The 20,254-nt window shown below is 41.8% G+C and overlaps 1 protein-coding gene across 6 annotated transcripts in view; it reads left to right on the top strand.

Annotated features, from left to right (window-relative positions):
- The window catches only part of THRAP3 (thyroid hormone receptor associated protein 3), a 342,660-nt gene that overhangs the window by 144,077 nt on the left and 178,329 nt on the right, over nucleotides 1–20,254 (top strand). The gene's annotated exons all lie outside the window — the stretch shown is intronic.

Here is a 20,254-nt window from a genome sequence, read left to right on the forward strand (position 1 = left end):
TCTGTGACACTCTAAGCTATGGTTGGGCACTTTGTTTATAAAGTTCTAAATATATGTATTCAAACATTTATTTGCCTTGACTCAGAATGTTCAGCTTTCCTTATTTTTCAGACAGTCAGTTTCATATTTGGGATAATGCATTTGAATTTATCATTTTTTCTTACCTTCAAAAATTTGACTCTTTTTTTTCTGTGGGCTGTTAGGCTCGCGGGGGCTGAAAATGCTTCATTTTATTGCGTCATTTTTGGCGCGGACTTTTTTGGCGCAAAAATTCTTTTCCGTTTCCGGCGTCATACGTGTCGCCGGAAGTTGCGTCATTTTTTTGACGTTATTTTGCGCCAAAAATGTCGGCGTTCCGGATGTGACGTCATTTTTGGCGCCAAAAGCATTTAGGCGCCAAATAATGTGGGCGTCTTATTTGGCGCTAAAAAATAAGGGCGTCGCTTTTGTCTCCACATTATTTAAGTCTTATTTTTTCAGTGCTTCTGGTTGCTAGAAGCTTGTTCTTTGGCATTTTTTCCCATTCCTGAAACTGTCATTTAAGGAATTTGATCAATTTTGCTTTATATGTTGTTTTTTTCTTTTACATATTGCAAGATGTCTCACGTTGCATCTGAGTCAGAAGATACTACAGGAAAATCGCTGTCTACTGCTGGAGCTACCAAGCTAAGTGTATCTGCTATAATTTTTGGTATCTGTTTCTCCAGCTGTTGTTTGTATTGCATGTCATGACAAACTTATTAATGCAGATAAAATTTCCTTTAGTACTGTTACATTACCTGTTGCTGTTCCGTCAACATCTAATTTTCAGAGTGTTCCTGATAAACATAAGAGATTTTATTTTTTAAATCCATTAAGAAGGCTATGTCTGTTATTTCTCCTTCTAGTTTACATAAAAGTCTTTTAAAACTTCTCTTTTTTCAGATGAATTTTTAAATGAACATCATCATTCTGATACTGATAATGGTTCTTCTGGTTCAGAGGTTTCTGTCTCAGAGGTTGATGCTGATAAATCTTTGTATTTGTTCAAGATGGAATTTATTCGTTCTTTATTTAAAGAAGTATTAATTGCATTAGAAATAGAGGATTCTGGTCCTCTTGATTCTAAATCTAAACGTTTAAATAAGGTTTTTAAATCTCCTGTAGTTATTCCAGAAGTGTTTAATCTCCCTGATGCTATTTCTGAAGTAATTTCCAGGGAATGGAATAATTTGGGTAATTCTTTTACTCCTTCTAAACGTTTAAGCAATTATATCCTGTGCCATCTGACAGATTAGAGTTTTTTTGGGACAAAATCCCTAAGGTTATGGGGCTGTCTCTACTCCTGCTAAATGTGCTTCTATTCCTACGGCAGATAGTAATTCATTTAAGGATCCTTTAGATAGGAAAATTGAATCCTTTCTAAGAAAAGCTTACTTATGTTCAGGTAATCTTCTTAGACTTGCTATATTTTTAGCGGATGTTGCTGCAGCTTCAACTTTTTGGTTAGAAGCTTTAGCGCAACAAGCAACAGATCATAATTTTATAGCATTATTATTATTCTATAACATGCTAATAATTTTATTGGTGATACCATCTTTTGATATCATTAGAGTTGATGTCAGGTATATGTCTCTAGCTATTTTAGCTAGAAAAGCTTTATGGATTAAACTTGGAATACTGATATGTCTTCTAAGTCAACTTTGCTTTCCCTTTCTTTCCAGGGTAATAAATTATTATTTCAACTGTTTCTGGAAGGAAGGGAACTTTTTTCCAAAGGATAAAAAATCTAAGGTAAATTTAGGTCTAATAATCATTTCGTTCCTTTCCTCACAATAAGGAACAAAAGCCTGATCCTTCATTCTCAGGAGCGGTATCAGTTTGGAAACTATTTCCAGTTTGGAATATATCCAAGCCTTTTAGAAAACCTATAGCCAGCTCCTAAGTACCCATGAAGGTGCGGACCTTATTCCAGCTCAGCTGGTATGGGGCAGATTACGTTTTCTTCAAAGAAATTTTGATCAATTCCGTTCTCAATTTCTGGTTTCAGAACATTGTTTCAGAAAGGTACAGAATTGGCTTCAGTTAAGGCCTCCTGCTAAGAGATTTTTTTCTTTCCCGTGTCCCAGTTAACACAGCAAAGGCTCAGCATTTCTGAAATGTGTTTCAGATCTAGAGTTGGCTGGAGTAATTATGCCAGTTCCAGTTCTGGAACAGGGGCTGGGGTTTTATTTTATCTCTTCATTGTACCAAAGAAGGTCAATTCCTTCAGACCAGTTCCGGATCTATCAATATTGAATCGTTATGTAAGGATACCAACATTCAAGATGGTTACTGTAGGACTGTCCTGCCTTTTGTTTAGCAAGGGCATTATATGTCTACAATAGATTTACAGGATGTGTATCTACATATTCCGATTCATCCAGATCACTTTTAGTGTCTGAGATTCTCTTTTTAGACAAGCATTACCAGTTTTGTGGCTCTACCGTTTGGCCTAGCCTCAGTTCCAAGAATTTTTTTCAAAGGTTCTCGGTGCCCTTCTTTCTGTAATCAGAGAACAGGGTTTTTTGGTATTTCCTTATTGGACAATATCTGGGTACTTGCTCAGTCTTCTCATTTTCGAAGAATCTCATACGAATCGACTTGTGTTGTTTCTTCAAGTTCATGGTTGGAGGATCAATTTACCAATCAGTTCATTGATTCCTCAGACAAGTGTAACCTTTTTAGGTTTCTAGAATAGATTCAGTGTCTATGACTCTGTCCTTGTCAGACGAGAAGTTTAACATTGATATCAGCTTGTCACAATCATTCCCTTTGGTAGCCTTATGCATGGAAATTTTAGGTCTTAGGACTGCCGCATCAGATGCGATCTCCTTTGCTCGTTTTCACATGCGACCTCTTCAGCTCTGTATGCTGAACCAATGGTGCAGGGATTACTCAAAGATATCTCAATTAATATCTTTAAACCGATTATACGACACTCTCTGACATGGTGGGCAGATCACCATCGTTTAGTTCAGGGGGCTTCTTTGTTCTTCCGACCTGGACTATAATCTCAACAGATGCAAGTCTTACAGGTTGGGGAGCTGTGTGGGGGTATCTGACGGCACAAGGGGTTTGGGAATCTCAGGAGGTGAGATTTCCGATCAATATTTTGGAACTCCGTGCAATTTCAGAGCTCTTCAGTCTTGGCCTCTTCTGAAGAGAGAGTTGTTCATTTGTTTTCAGATAGACAATGTCACAACTGTGGCATACATCAATCATCTAGGAGGGACTCACAGTCCTCTGGCTATGAAAGAAGTATCTCAAATTTTGGTTTGGGCGGAATCCAGCTCCTGTCTAATCTCTGCGGTTCATATCCCAGGTATGGACAATTGGAAAGCGGATTATCTCAGTCGCCAAACGTTGCACCTGGGCGAATTGTCTTCACCCAGAGGTATTTCCTCAGATTGTTCAAATGTGGGAACTCTCAGAAATAGATCTGATGGCTTCTCATCTAAACAAGAAACTTCCCTGGTATCTGTCCGGATCCCGGGATCCTCGGGCGGAGGCAGTGGATGCATTATCTCTTCCTTACAAGTGTCATCCTGCCTATATCTTTCCGCCTCTAGTTCTTCTTCCAAGGGTATTCTCTAATATTCTAAAGGAATGCTCGTTTGTCCTGCTGGTAGCTCCAGCATGGCCTCACAGGTTTTGGTATGCGGATCTTGTCCGGATGGCCTCTTGCCAGCTGTGGACTCTTCCGTTAAGACCAGTCTTTCTGTCTCAAGGTTCTTTTTTCCATCAGGATCTCAAAACCTTAATTTTAAGGTGTGGAGTTTGAACGCTTGATTCTTGGTCAAAGAGGTTTCTCTGACTCTGTGATTGATACTATGTGACAGGCTCGTAAATCTGTATCTAGAGAGATATATTATAGATAGATATATTTCTTCAGGATGGTTTAGATAAAGGTTTGTCTGCAAGTTTTTTGAAAGACAAATCTCTGCTCTTTCTGTTCTTTTTCACAGAAGGATTGCTAATCTTCCTGATATTCATTGTTTTGTACAAGCTTTGGTTCGTATAAAACCTGTCATTAAGTCAATTTCTCCTCTTTGGAGTTTGAATTTGGTTCTGGGGGCTCTTCAAGCTTCTCCTTTTGAACCCATGCATTCTTTGGTCGTTATATTACTTTCTTGGAAAGTTTTGTTTCTTTTGGCCATCTCTTCTGCCAGAAGAGTCTCTGAATTATCTACTCTTTTCTGTGAGTCTCCTTTTCTGATTTTGCATCAGGATAAGGCGGTGCTGCGAACTTCTTTTGAATTTTTTACCTAAGGTTGTGAATTCTAACAACATTAGTAGAGAAATTGTGGTTCCTTCATTATGTCCTAATCCTATGAATTCTAAGGAGAAATCATTGCATTCTTTGGATGCTGTTAGAGCTTTGTAATATTATGTTGAAGCTACTAAGTCTTTCCGAAAGACTTCTAGTCTATTTGTCATCTTTTCCGGTTCTAAAAAAGACCAGAAAGCTTCTGCCATTTCTTTGGCATCTTGGTTGAAATCTTTAATTCATCTTGCCTATGTTGAGTCGGGTAACACTCCGCCTCAAAGGATTACAGCTCATTCTACTAGGTCAGTTTCTACTTCCTGGGCGTTTAAGAATGAAGCTTCGGTTGATCAGATTTGCAAAACAGCAACTTGGTCCTCTTTGCATTCTTTTTCTAAATTCTACCATTTTGATGTGTTTTCTTCTTCTGAAGCAGTTTTTGGTAGAAACGTACTTCAGGCAGTGGTTTCAGTTTGAATCTTCTGCTTATGTTTTTTCATTAAAATTTTATTCTGGGTGTGGATTATTTTCAGCAGGAATTGGCTGTCTTTATTTTATCCCTCCCTCTCTAGTGACTCTTGTGTGGAAAGATCCACATCTTGGGTAATCATTATCCCATACGTCACTAGCTCATGGACTCTTGCTAATTACATGAAAGAAAACATAATTTATGTAAGAACTTACCTGATAAATTCATTTCTTTCATATTAGCAAGAGTCCATGAGGCCCGCCCTTTTTTGTGGTGGTTTTGATTTTTTTGTATAAAGCACAATTATTCCAATTCCTTATTTTATATGCTTTCGCACTTTTTTCTTATCACCCCACTTCTTGGCTATTCGTTAAACTGAATTGTGGGTGTGGTGAGGGGTGTATTTATAGGCATTTTAAGGTTTGGGAAACTTTGCCCCTCCTGGTAGGAATGTATATCCCATACGTCACTAGCTCATGGACTCTTGCTAATATGAAAGAAATGAATTTATCAAGTTCTTACATAAATTATGTTTTTTTTGTTTAATTTTTTTTTGTTTTGCTTATTTTTAAATAACATTGCGCTGATTTTCAGACTCCTAACCAAGCCCCAAAGTCTTCGAAGTAGACTTATCTACCTACTCCAGATTGCTCCTGTTTGTGTAAAAGGGCTTTTCATATGAAAGGGGGGGGGGTCTGCTCTTTTTGCTATACAGCCTTTTTCAGTGGATGTTCCAGCTAACCTTTTCAACAGAGTTTAACTGGGAGCTTCTAAGTAAGTTTATAATGGATTTTTATATGCGTATATGCGCATATTATTTTTTATAGTAGTGTCTATTACATGCAGTTATATGAACATTGGTTTATACTGTCCCTTTAAGGGGACACTTTACTGTAATTTATTTCCAATGGCTTGGAGAGTCCACGATTCCATTCAATTACTGTTGGGAATTCAACTCCTGGCCACCAGGAGAAGGCAAAAACACCCAGCAAAGCTTAAAGGGACAGTCAAGTCCCCAAAAAACTTTCATGATTCAAATAGGGCATGTCATTTTTAACAACTTTCCAATTTACTTTTATCACCAATTTTGCTTTGTTCTCTTGGTATTCTTAGTTGAAAGCTAAACCTAGGAGGTTCATATGCTAATTTCTTAGACTTTGAAGGCTGCCTCTAATCTAAGTGCATTTTGATAGTTTGTCACCACTAGAGGGCATTAGTTCACGTGTTTCTTATATATAACATTGAGCTCATACAAGTGAATTTACCATGGAGTCAGCTCTGATTGGCTAAAATGAAAGTGTCAAAAGAACTGAAATAAGGGGGCAGTCTGCTGAGGCTTAGATACAAGGTAATTACAGAGGTAAAATGTGTATAATTATAACGGTTGGTTATGCAAAACTGGGGAATTGGTAATTAATTGATTATCTATCTTTTAAACAACAAAAATTCTGGTGTTGACTGTATCCCTTCTACTTCCCATACTCCTGCAGTCATTCTTTGCCTCTGTAACAAGGAGGAAGCGAAGATTGTGCTCTGAAGAAAATTAAACTAATCCTTTAATAGGTAGCTTCCCTTCGAGTAGGACTGGGGTAATGCTGTGTCCATGTAATCCTCTTCAGTAAGAGTATTGGTAGCTGTTGGAGAAAGCAGGGAGGTTTCTCTGTTCTCTCTCTAGCAATCTATGCTAGTCCCCACCCAGCAACCACGGTTAGTTACTGTTTCCTTTTCATCTCAGGTCCCTGTTAGAAGTCTGGAGGAAGATGTCAGATCTGGATTTGCTGTGTCTGCATCATGTCAATGAGCCGCTGAGGTAAGTCCCAATTTTCCCTCTATACTTGGGAAGATTTCTCTGGAACAGGGCAGAGGGTCTCTTGGTGGGCACCCGCTATCTCTATAGAGGTATATATTGAAGATTGAGAGGTATCTATAAGGGATCCTATGATCAATGGCGCATATAGACCTATTTAAGTGGGCAACGTTCTCTCTTTGGGTAATTGGCCTTCAGACTGTCTTTCAGCCTGGGATATCTGCCTTATGGGGAGTGTGTGCTTGTAATACCTGTGGGTCAGTGAACGGATTTAGTCCCTCTCTGGTCCAGGCTTATCGCTGCACTGTTTAGGCCTAACGTGTCAATCGGCTTGTTTCTAGGGCCACGGCTGGCATTTTCTCTAAAATAGAGATTGAGTACTTTCCGCCAAGTCCGTTGAGAGAAGTTTTTACTGGTGGGACACAGTGTGCTAATTACGGCACATTTCCTAATTTTGCATGAGGTACAGGACCGCTACTGCAGTCTCTTGAGAGTGAACGCTAGATGGTTCCTCTGTTTTCTTAGAGTGCAATCCATGGGACAGGTACCTTTATTGATATGGATATTGGGGTATGAATGCCCGGATAGCTAGACGTTCTTTGTTTTCCTTTCTCTGCTGTATGTTCCGGTCAGATATAAGAAATATGTCAGCGAGGATCGTATATTTTTCTCTGTGACTGACTGTTGCCCTGCTTTTCTTTGAAAGGCTGCACAGTTATCAGCAGCTCATCCGATCTCGCTATATCCATTTATTAAGAGACCGGTGCCATTAGCGCTGGGCCCTAAAAATTGTATGTGCCTTTTTTAGCTGGCTTCTGATGTATAAGTATGTGCGGGGTATTGATGTCTGGTTTTTAACAGGAGTAGGTCCCGCTGCAGGCTACTTCTCACTCTATGGAATGAATCGTGTTGGAAACACTGTGGCCCACAGGTGATTTAGGGGGTTAATGAAGTGGCACCAGTGACTGGACATCTAAGGGTTAACACCTTATTGGATCATTATAGGACCGACTTATGTCGCAGTCCTTGTTGTCACAGATCTGTATTGTTACTGTTAGTCCAACATGGAGCGGGTTTGATACATTTTACTATGCTAATCTGCGGGGACATTTCTCCAGAGGGGTTGAGCATGTTTTTTTGTGGTGCTAGCCTGCAGACCAGTGGTTGGAGCTGCTGCCTACCAGCCATGTGGTCGAGAGTTTAAATCTAGTTCTAAGTATGCATATCCTTCTAGTGGTATGTGAAAACTACCTATTCTAAAGGGAAAGCTCTTAGATGGAAACAGGTCTGGTGCGATGAGCAATATTTAGAAAGTGCATAGTTGGCCTTAATTTTCTCTCTCTTGGTAGAGATATTCTCACTAAATAAGGGATCATTTTATCATACAGAATTGAATCAGGGTTATAACTCCCTAGTTTTCAGTTTAGCAGGAATTCCCTTGTGTCTGATGCCATCTAGTGGTAGCTAGTGTTTTTTTTCCTGTACTCCATAAAAATTCTTAACCTTTTTTTTATGTGTATGAAAATGAGATTTCTGCTAATGGCTGTGTCATAGTGTATTATTTTCATGCTAACACATTTCATGTATATGAACACGATATAATCTTTCTCATGTTGAGGATTTTATATTTGTCAGTGGCATCATATATGTTCCTATGTAAAATACATCTTTCTCTTGTTAAGTGTAGTCAGTCCACGGGTCATCCATTACTTATGGAATATATCTCTTCCTAACAGGAAGTTGCAAGAGGATCACCCAAGCAGAGCTGCTATATAGCTCCTCCCCTCACATGTCATATTCAGTCATTCTCTTGCAGCCTAACTAAAGATAGGTCGTTGTGAGAGGTCTGTGGTGTTTTTTAACTTAGTTTATTTCTTCAATCAAAAGTTTGTTATTTTAAATGGCACCGGAGTGTGCTGTTTGTTCTCAGGCAGCATTAGAAGAAGAATCTGCCTGCGTTTTCTATGATCTTAGCAGACGTAACTAAGATCCACTGGCTGTTCTCATCTGAGGAGTGAGGTAACTTCAGAAAAGGGGAATAGCATGCAGGGCCCCCCTGCAAACGAGGTATGTGCAGTAAATTATTTTTCTGAGGAATGGAATTGACTGAGAAAATACTGCTGATACCAATGTAACGTAAGTTCAGCCTTAAATGCAGTGATAGCGACTGGTATTAGGCTGATGAGTGTGTGTACACTGAATGTATTTTTCTAAGGAATGGAATTGACTCTGAAAATACTGTTAATACTGAAATAATGTATGAGCCTTAACTGCAGTGAAAGCGACTGGTAGCAGGCTTATTAATAACACTTCATAACTTTAAAAATGTATGTTCAAAACGTTTAATGGCATGTTAATCGTTTTTTGTGAGGTACTTGGTGATAAAACTTATTGGGGCATGATTTTTACCACATGGCCATCTTGTTTTCTGCATAGAAACAGTTAACTGAGCTTCCCCACTGTTGTAATATGAGTGTGAGGGGCCTATTTTAGCGCTTTTTTGCGCAGTAAAAATTCAGTCACAATCTGTCTACTTCATCCTCCATGATCCAGATCGTCTCTAGAGAGCTCAGGGGTCTTCAAAATTCATTTTGAGGGAGGTAATCAGTCACAGCAGACCTGTGACAGTGTGTTTTGACTGTGTTAAAAACGTTAATTATTAAATTGTTATCCGTTTTTGGGTATTAAGGGGTTAATCATCCATTTGCTGGTGGGTGCAATCCTTTGCTAACTTAATACATTTACTGTGAAAAATTGGTTGCTATAACTATTGGTTCATTATTTCAACTGTGACAGCTTTTTGTGCTTCTTAAAGGCACAGTAGCGTTTTTTATATTGCTTGTAAATTTATTTAGAAAAGTATTTCCAAGCTTGCTAGTCTCATTGCTAGTCTGTTTAAACATGTCTGACTCAGATGAATCTCTTTGTTCACTATGTTTAAAGGCCAATGTGGAGCCCAATAGAAATTTGTGTACTAATTCCATTGATGTTACTTTAAATAAAAGTCAATCTTTACATGTAAAGAAATTATCACCAGACAACGAGGGGGAAGTTATGCCGACTAACTCTCCTCACGTGTCAGTACCTTCGGCCTCCCGCTCAGGAGGTGCGTGATTTTGTGGCGCCAAGTACATCAGGGAGGCCCTTACAAATCACTTTGCAAGACATGGCTACTGTTATGACAGAAGTATTATCTAAATTGCCGGAATTAAGAGGCAAGCGCGATAGCTCTGGGTTAAGGACAGAGCGCGCGGATGAGGTGAGAGCCATGTCAGATACTGTGTCACAGTTTGCAGAACATGAAGACGGAGAGCTTCATTCTGTGGGTGACGGATCTGATCCAGGGAGACTGGATTCAGAGATTTCTAATTTTAAATTTAAGCTTGAGAACCTCTGCATATTGCTAGGGGAGGTATTAGCGGCTCTGAATGATTGTAACACGGTTGCAATTCCAGAAAAATTATGTAGGTTGGATAGATACTATGCGGTACCGGTGAGTACTGACGTGTTTCCTATACCTAAAAGGCTTACAGAGATTATTAGCAAGGAGTGGGATAGACCTGGTGTGCCTTTTTCCCCTCCTCCCATATTTAGGAAAATGTTTCCTATAGACGCCACCACACGAGACTTATGGCAGACGGTCCCTAAGGTGGAGGGAGCAGTTTCTACTTTAGCTAAGCGTACCACTATCCCGGTGGAGGATAGTTGTGCCTTTTCAGATCCAATGGATAAGAAATTAGAGGGTTACCTTAAGAAAATGTTTGTTCAACAAGGTTTTATCTTACAGCCCCTTGCATGCATTGCGCCTGTCACTGCTGCGGCGGCGGCATTCTGGTTTGAGTCTCTGGAAGAGGCCATTCGCACAGCTCCATTGGATGAAATTATGAACAAGCTTAAAGCACTTAAGCTAGCTAACGCATTTGTTTCTGATGCCGTCGTACATTTAACCAAACTTACGGCTAAGAACTCCGGATTCGCCATCCAAGCGCGCAGAGCGCTATGGCTTAAATCCTGGTCAGCTGACGTGACTTCTAAATCTAAATTGCTTAATATTCCTTTCAAAGGGCAGACCTTATTCGGGCCCGGCTTGAAAGAAATTATAGCTGACATTACGGGAGGTAAGGGCCATGCTCTACCTCAGGACAGGGCCAAATCAAAGGCCAAACAGTCTAATTTTCGTGCCTTTCGTAACTTCAAGGCAGGAGCAGCATCAACTTCCTCCGCTCCAAAACAGGAAGGAGCTGTTGCTCGTTACAGACAGGGCTGGAAAGTTAACCAGTCCTGGAACAAGGGCAAGCAGGCCAAGAAACCTGCTGCTGCCCCTAAGACAGCATGAAGAGAGGGCCCCCTATCCGGAAACGGATCTAGTGGGGGGCAGACTTTCTCTCTTCGCCCAGGCTTGGGCAAGAGATGTCCAGGATCCCTGGGCGTTGGAGATCATATCTCAGGGATATCTCCTGGACTTCAAAACTTCTCCTCCACGAGGGAGATTTCATCTTTCAAGGTTATCAGCAAACCAAATAAAGAAAGAGGCGTTTCTACGCTGTGTACAAGACCTCTTACTAATGGGGGTGATCCACCCAGTTCCGTGGACGGAACACGGGCAAGGATTCTATTCAAATCTATTTGTGGTTCCCAAGAAAGAGGGAACCTTCAGACCAATCTTGGACTTAAAAATCCTAAACAAATTCCTAAGAGTTCCATCATTCAAAATGGAAACTATTCGAACCATCCTTCCCATGATCCAAGAGGGTCAGTACATGACCACAGTGGACTTAAAGGATGCCTACCTTCACATACCGATTCACAAGGATCATTATCGGTACCTAAGATTTGCCTTCCTAGACAGGCATTACCAGTTTGTAGCTCTTCCCTTCGGATTAGCTACGGCTCCAAGAATCTTTACAAAAGTTCTGGGCTCACTTCTGGCGGTACTAAGACCGCGAGGCATAGCGGTGACTCCGTACCTAGACGACATTCTGATACAAGCGTCAAGTTTTCAAACTGCCAAGTCTCATACAGATATTGTTCTGGCATTTCTGAGGTCGCATGGGTGGAAGGTGAACGTGGAAAAGAGTTCTCTATTACCACTTACAAGGGTTCCCTTTCTAGGGACTCTTATAGATTCTGTAGAGATGAAAATTTACCTGACGGAGGCCAGGTTATCAAAACTTCTAAATGCTTGCCGTGTCCTTCATTCCATTCCACACCCGTCAGTAGCTCAGTGCATGGAAGTAATCGGCTTAATGGTAGCGGCAATGGACATAGTACCATTTGCGCGCCTGCATCTCAGACCGCTGCAATTGTGCATGCTAAGTCAGTGGAATGGGGATTACTCAGATTTGTCCCCCCTGCTAAATCTGGATCAAGAGACCAGAGATTCTCTTCTATGGTGGCTTTCTCGGCCACATCTGTCCAAGGGGATGACCTTTCGCAGGCCAGATTGGACGATTGTAACAGACGCCAGCCTTCTAGGTTGGGGCGCAGTCTGGAACTCCCTGAAGGCTCAGGGACTATGGACTCAGGAGGAGAAACTCCTCCCAATAAATATTCTGGAATTAAGAGCAATATTCAATGCTCTCCTAGCTTGGCCTCAGTTAGCAACTCTGAGGTTCATCAGATTTCAGTCGGATAACATCACGACTGTGGCTTACATAAACCATCAAGGGGGAACCAGAAGTTCCCTAGCGATGTTGGAAGTCTCAAAGATAATTCGCTGGGCAGAGTCTCACTCTTGCCACCTGTCAGCGATTTACATCCCAGGCGTGGAGAACTGGGAGGCGGATTTTCTAAGTCGCCAGACTTTTCATCCGGGGGAGTGGGAACTTCATCCGGAGGTCTTCGCTCAACTGATTCATCGTTGGGGCAAACCAGATCTGGATCTCATGGCGTCTCGCCAGAACGCCAAGCTTCCTTGTTACGGATCCAGGTCCAGGGACCCGGGAGCGGTGCTGATAGATGCTTTGACAGCCCCTTGGGTCTTCAACATGGCTTATGTGTTTCCACCATTTCCGATGCTTCCTCGTTTGATTGCCAAGATCAAACAGGAGAGAGCTTCGGTGATTCTGATAGCGCCTGCGTGGCCACGCAGGACCTGGTATGCAGACCTAGTGGACATGTCGTCCTGTCCACCGTGGTCTCTGCCTCTGAGACAGGACCTTCTAATTAAGGGTCCTTTCAACCATCCAAATCTAATTTCTCTGAGGCTGACTGCATGGAGATTGAACGCTTGATTCTATCAAACGTGGCTTCTCGGAGTCGGTTATTGATACCTTAATACAGGCTAGGAAGCCTGTTACCAGAAGAATTTACCATAAGATATGGCGTAAATATTTATATTGGTGTGAATCCAAGAGTTACTCATGGAATAAGGTTAGGATTCCTAGGATATTGTCTTTTCTACAAGAGGGTTTAGAAAAGGGCTTATCTGCTAGTTCGTTAAAGGGACAGATTTCTGCTCTGTCTATTCTTCTACACAAACGTCTGGCAGAAGTTCCAGACGTTCAGGCTTTTTGTCAGGCTTTAGCTAGGATTAAGCCTGTGTTTAAGACTGTTGCTCCGCCGTGGAGCTTAAACTTAGTTCTTAAAGTTCTTCAAGGCGTTCCATTTGAACCCCTTCATTCCATTGATATCAAGCTGTTATCCTGGAAGGTTCTGTTTTTGATGGCTATTTCCTCGGCTCGAAGAGTCTGAGTTATCTGCCTTACATTGTGATTCTCCTTATCTGATTTTTCATTCAGACAAGGTAGTTCTGCGTACTAAACCTGGGTTCTTACCTAAGGTAGTTACTAACAGGAATATCAATCAAGAGATTGTTGTTCCATCACTGTGTCCTAACCCTTCTTCAAAGAAGGAACGACTTTTGCATAATCTGGACGTAGTCCATGCCCTGAAGTTCTATTTGCAGGCAACTAAAGATTTTCGTCAAACTTCTTCCCTGTTTGTCGTTTACTCTGGACAGAGAAGAGGTCAAAAGGCTTCGGCTACCTCTCTCTCTTTTTGGCTTCGTAGCATAATACGTTTAGCCTATGAGACTGCTGGACAGCAGCCTCCTGAAAGGATTACAGCTCATTCTACTAGAGCTGTGGCTTCCACCTGGGCCTTTAAAAATGAGGCCTCTGTTGAACAGATTTGCAAGGCTGCAACTTGGTCTTCACTTCACACTTTTTCAAAATTTTACAAATTTGACACTTTTGCTTCTTCGGAGGCTATTTTTGGGAGAAAGGTGCTTCAGGCAGTGGTTCCTTCTGTTTAAGGTTCCTGCCTTGTCCCTCCCTTCATCCGTGTACTTTAGCTTTGGTATTGGTATTCCATAAGTAATGGATGACCCGTGGACTGACTACACTTAACAAGAGAAAACATAATTTATGCTTACCTGATAAATTTATTTCTCTTGTAGTGTAGTCAGTCCACGGCCCGCCCTGTCTTTAAGGCAGATCTAAATTTTAATTAAACTCCAGTCACCACTGCACCCTATGGTTTCTCTTTTCTCGTCTGGTTTTGGTTGAATGACTGAATATGACATGTGAGGGGAGGAGCTATATAGCAGCTCTGCTTGGGTGATCCTCTTGCAACTTCCTGTTAGGAAGAGATATATTCCATAAGTAATGGATGACCCGTGGACTGACTACACTACAAGAGAAATAAATTTATCAGGTAAGCATAAATTATGTTTTTTCTTGGTAATCTTAGGACTCTAATATGTTTATTTCTTGCCTACATATTTCTGGTATATGGGCTCTAGAATATAATTCTTCTCATATTGAGAACATTTTCTGCTAAGGATTGTTGCCTTATGTTTTCTCCTATGTAAATTACACATTTTTCTTAATGATTTTAATACATTTATATGTTTTCATGCTGACATATTTGATGTATATGGGTAAATGATATCATTTCTCCTAGTGAGTTTTTCTGCTAATGTCCGTTGCGACATATGTTGTCCTATGTAAAATACATATTTTCTTAGTATTTCTTAGGACTCTAATATTCGTTCTTTTATTGTGCTGATATGATTCATTTCCTTCCTAAGATAGGGAGAGTCCACGGCTTCATTCCTTACTGTTGGGAAATACAACACCTGGCCACCAGGAGGAGGCAAAGACACCCTAGCCAAAGGTTTAAATATCCCTCCCACTTCCTCATTACCCCAGTCATTTTTTGCCTTTCGTCACATTAGGAGGTGGCAGAGAAGTGTCAGAAGATTCAAGGAGTCCTGAAAAAAGGGTATCTGCCCTTCGAGATAGGACTGGAGTTTTAAGTGGTCATGTCAACCTATCAGTGAGAGTATTAATGAAAGTTAGTCTGAAAATGCAGGGAAAGTTTTTCTGCGAAACCATCAAGACTACTGCTAACGGTTCATAAGCAATCAGTGTTGACGAGTTTCACTGTCTGCTTTCTCTCACTCAAGTCTGTCAGGAGCGTTGCTATAAGACTCACACTTGAGAGGCCGTGTTCTGTTCCACATCATGGATACTGGAGGTAAGATTGTTTCAATTATTACACATAAAATGCTATAACAGGGTCACAGTGTGGCTCCTTTATACCTTGATAGAATCCAGTGTTAATATCCTCTGAAGGGGGTTTATTGAACAGTTGGGGTTAATTAATCAGTCTATTAATTATTTACATGCTGCTTTGTTTGATTTTTTTTCCTGGACTGATAGACTGTGTTTTTGGCTGTAACCAAACAGGTTTCACTTTTAAAATTTTACTTTCGTTTTTTAAAGTGTTTCACAGCTCCTATTACTTGCTGTACTTGTAATAGCAGGGGAAGTACTGTCTTGCACTCTAGGTGACCGGGTGTGGTCTATGTTCATTTCCTCCATTCTGGCTGAGACTTGAGGAGAGCGTTTCCTCTGTTAACTGTCTGGGTCTAGGAAGTGGTGAGTGCCCAGCCATTGGGAGTATAAAGGTGCAGTTTTCTATAATAAAAAAATGTTTGTGTCCTTCTGTGGGTATAACCTGAGCTATGGAGGACTCTGACATGTTAGAAGGTACTCCTTCTGTACTAAATCATACCTGTTTATATTGTGAGGAGTCTGTGGTTTTCCCGCCCACTCAATTATTTTCCACATGCCTTAACACCGTTATAAAGTCTAAGGGAGACAAGCCTGCTAAGGCTTTTAGTCCCTCTGAGCCATCTACCTCTCAGGACTCGGAGTCCCGTGAGATTACTACCCTTGCTACATTATCCACTCCACATGCAGTTCCCTGTAGCACATCTAATCCTCCACCCGGAGGGGGACTTCTTCCTGCGGACTTTGCCGCACAGTTACAAACGGCGGTGTCTGCGGCCCTCAGTGCATTACCTCGCTCTAACAAATGCAAGAGAAAGGTTAAACATAGCTCTCCTGACCCGGAGTCATCTAAATATTTATCAGATTTAGCTATTATGTCCCAGTTATCCACTGATGAGTTAACCTCTGTAGCTTCAGAGGGTGAACTTTCTGGGTCGTAGTCCTTAGCGTCTAACCCTCCTGCTGCAGAGCAACAGTCATTTAGATTTAAAATTGAGCACATGCATTTTTTATTAAAGGAGGTTCCGTCTATGTTAAAGGTTCCAGAGGCCGCACTGCCTGAAGAATCTATGATACCTAAATTAGACCCAGTTTACGAAGACAAGAAAATTCCTTTGACTTTTTCTGTGCCGGTTAAGATGGCGAACATTAAGAACGAATGGGAAAGAATTGGTTCTTCCTTTTCCCCCTCGTCAATTTTTGAAAAGTTGTTCCCGGTCCCGGACTCTCCCGGATGTGTTGGAACTCATTGAGGTAGTCTCCCCTCGAGGATATTAGACAGAATTAAAGCTCTGATAATTGCTAATTCTTTTATCTGTAAAGCGAACACGCAAATTGTTGTCTTAAATGCAAAGGCCTCTGGCTTTGCGGACCTAGCCCACCGGGCGCTCTTGTTGAAGTCTTAGTCTGCCGATATGACTTCTAAGTCTAGACTCCTTTCTCTTCCCTTCAAGGGAAAGATTTTATTTGGTCCAGGCTGGACTCCATTATTTCTACAGTTACCGGAGGCAAGGGTGCCTTCCTACCACAAGATAAGAACAAGTTTAAGGGACGACAATCTTCTCATTTCCGTTTCTTTTATTCTGACAAATCCCAACGACAACAATCCTCCAAGCCTGAGCAACCAAGGGGACTTTGAAGCTGGCTCAGTCCTGGAATAAATTCAAGCAGAATAAGAAGTCTGCCGAAAACAAATGAGCATGAAGGGGTTGCCCCCGATCCGGGTTCGGATCGTGTAGGGGGCAGACTGTCTCTTTTTTCAGATGCCTGGTTCAAGGACGTACAGGATCCGTGGGTCCTGGAGGTGGTATCTCAGGGATACAAGGCTTCAAATCTCATCCGCCAAGATTCGAGAGAAGGAATCTGTCTACCAGACCAGAAAAGAGGGGTGTATTCAGGATCTATCCTCCTTAGGAGTTGTCCCAGGGCCTATTGAAGAAAGAGGTTTGGGGTTTTATTCAAACCGTTTCGTTGTCCCAAAGAAGGAGGGAACTTACCACCCAATTCTGGACCTAAAGTGCATACATTTCTCATGTGTCCCTTCAAGATGGAGACGATAAGGTCCATCCTTCCTTTAATTCAGGAAGGCCAGTTTATGACCACTATATAGATCTGAAGGATGCTTACCTTCATGTTCCAATTCACAGGGAACACTTTCAGTTCCTGAGGTTTGCAATTCTGGACCAGCACTTCCAGTTCATTGCCCTTCCGTTTGGCCTAGCTACTGCTCCAAGAATCTTTACAAAGGTTCTGTGGGCTCTTCTAGCCGTTGCCAAAACTCAGGGTATTGCAGTAGCCCCATACTTGGACGAAATTCTGGTGCAAGCACCATCCTTTTGTCTTGCAGAAGAATTCTCAGGGTACCTTCTCAATCTTCGATCACATGGATGGAAGATAAACTTGGGAAAAGAGTTCTCTTATCCTAAGTACCAGGGTGGAATTCCTGGGTACTGTAATAGACTCCATATCCATGAGGATATTTCTAACAGACTAGACACGTTGCAAGCTAACTTCGACATGTCTTGCCCTCCGGACCTCCTTGAGTCCCTCTGTGGCTCAGTCTATGGAGTTGAATGGTCTCATGGTGTCCTGCATGGACATCATTCCTTTTGCCAGGTTCCGTCTCAGCCCTTTATAACTGTACATGCTGAGGCAGTGGAATGGCGATCATTTAGATCTGTCTCAACAGATTGTATTAGACAGCCGGTCGAGAGAATCGTTTTCTTGGTGGCTCTGTCCAGATCATCTGTCCCGAGGGACTTGCTTCTTAAGACCATCCTGAGAGATTGTGACTACGGACGTAAGCCTAACCAGATGGGGAGCTGTTTGGGGTGCCAGGAAGGCACAGGGGTTGTGGACTCGTCGTCCTCCTTGATCAATATTTTGGAACTACGGACAATCTTCAAGGCCTTGAAGGCTTCGCCACTTCTGGGTTTGTCCCAGTTTATCAGATTTCAATCAGACAATATAACCTCAGTGGCTTACATCAACCATCAGAGGGGGACGAGAAGTTCCCTGGCGATGAAGGAAGTATCTCAGATTCTGTAGTGGGTGGAGGACCACAGCTGTTCGCTGTCAGCGATCCACATTCCTGGTGTGGACAACTGGGAAGCGGATTTTCTCAGCAGGCAATCCTTCCATCCAGGGGAATGGTCTCTCCATCCAGAGATGTTTGCAGAGATATGCAGCAAGTGGGGGACGCCGTAGATGGATCTCATGTTGTCCCGTCTCAATACCAAGCTACCCAGGTATGGGTCGAGGGATCCCCAAGCGGATCTAATCGATGCACTAGCAGTGCCCTGGAGGTTCAAACTCATATTTTTCCCTCCATTACCGCTTCTTCCTCGAGTGGTGGCCAGCATCAAGCAGGAGCGGGTATCGGTAATCCTGTTTGCTCCATTGTGGCTGTGAAGGACGTGGTTCGCGGATCTTGGGATGTCTTCATCTCCTTCGTGGAAGTTACCTTGTCGCAGAGACCTGCTGATACAAGGTCAATTTGCTCTTCAAAATCTAGATTCTCTGAGGCTGACTGCGTGGAGATTGAACTCTTAGTCTTATCCAAGAGAGGTTTCTCTGAGAATGTCATTGATACTCTTATTCAAGCTCGTAAACCAGTTATTCTGCGTATCTACCACAAGGTGTGGAGGACCTTCTTATTCTGGTGTGAAGAGCGTGGTTTTTTCCTGGCACAGAGTTAAGGTTGCCAGGATCTTATCTTTTCTCCAGGATGGTCTGAAGAAGGGGATTTCTGCTAGTTCCCTGAGGGAACAGATTTTGACTCTGTCTTTTTTATTGCACAATCTTCCTCTGTTTGTTGTCTATTTGGGGAAGCGTAAGGGGCAGAAGGCTACTTTGACTTCCCTATCTTTTTGTTAAGGAGTGTCATCCGCTTAGCTTACGAGACGGCGAGACATCGTCCTCCTGAGAGGATAACGGCTCATTCCACTAGAGCAGTGGCTTCCTCTTGGGCCTTTAAGAACGAGGCCTCTTTGGATCAGGTTTGTAAGGCGGCTACCTGGTCCTCCTTACATACGTTTTTCAAAATTTTACAAGTTTGATGTTTTTGCTTCGGCTGAAGCGGCTTTCAGGAGAAAAGTTTTGCAGGCTGTGGTGCCCTCAGAATAGGGTCCGCCTCTTCCTTTTTGTTCCCTCCCGTTATTTGTGTCCTCTGGAGCTTGGGCATAGTTTTCCCAACAGTAAGGAATGAAGCTGTGGACTCTCCCTATCTTAGGAAGGAAAACATAATTTATGCTTACCAGATAAATTACTTTCCTTCTGTATAGGGAGAGTCCACGGCCTCCGCATGTTTTTTCTGGTCTATGGGCAGTCCCCTATTTTTTTTTATCTTCTGGCACCATTTATACCCTAATGTTTCTCCTACTTTTCCTTGTTCCCTCGGCAGAATGACTGGGGTAATGAGGAAGTGGGAGGGATATTTAAGCCTTTGGCTGGGTGTCTTTGCCGCCTCCTGGTGGCTAGGTGGTGTATTTCCCAACAGTAAGGCATGAAGCCGTGGACTCCCCCTATCCGGAAGGAAAGGAATTTATCTGGTAAGCATACATTTTATGTGGTACATAAAAACAAAGATAATATGCACAGTATATGAAGTCTTACAACCTTACGAACCTCAGTCCGGACTATTTTCCTGGCCAATAACCAGATACCTTGGCATTAGGTGCTGAAACAAGGTTGGAAAATACACTTTCAAAATATGAATTGGAGAATAAAGTAAACTAATCAAGAATAAGTCGCATCTAATTAGAGCATAGCCAGTCGCAGCTAGATAGTCCTTGCTACAACCAATATTTAATGAGTACACACGCACCACACCTTAGTTATCGTATACTATGCTTTTTTGCACATTGGACATTTCTAGTATTGGATAATATCAATTGGGGTAGTTAACTACCCTCATTCACTCACTATAGTCACTAATGCAACATATATATATTCATTTTAATTTACTGATCTATCACATTTTATATCAGCTAATAGATGCCAGATATGCATTAACCATCTATTATAATGCATTGATACTGGTTCATAATGGGAAAAGCAGGTTTATAATTGAAACATAACGCATGGGATTGAATGTAAAATAAACATACAAAGGGTCCTGTTTCTAATTTTAAGATCAACAATATTTACTTTATTCATGTGACTTCTATATATCA

This window comes from Bombina bombina, chromosome 3 (genome assembly GCF_027579735.1).
Source record: "Bombina bombina isolate aBomBom1 chromosome 3, aBomBom1.pri, whole genome shotgun sequence".
Lineage (NCBI taxonomy): Eukaryota > Metazoa > Chordata > Amphibia > Anura > Bombinatoridae > Bombina > Bombina bombina.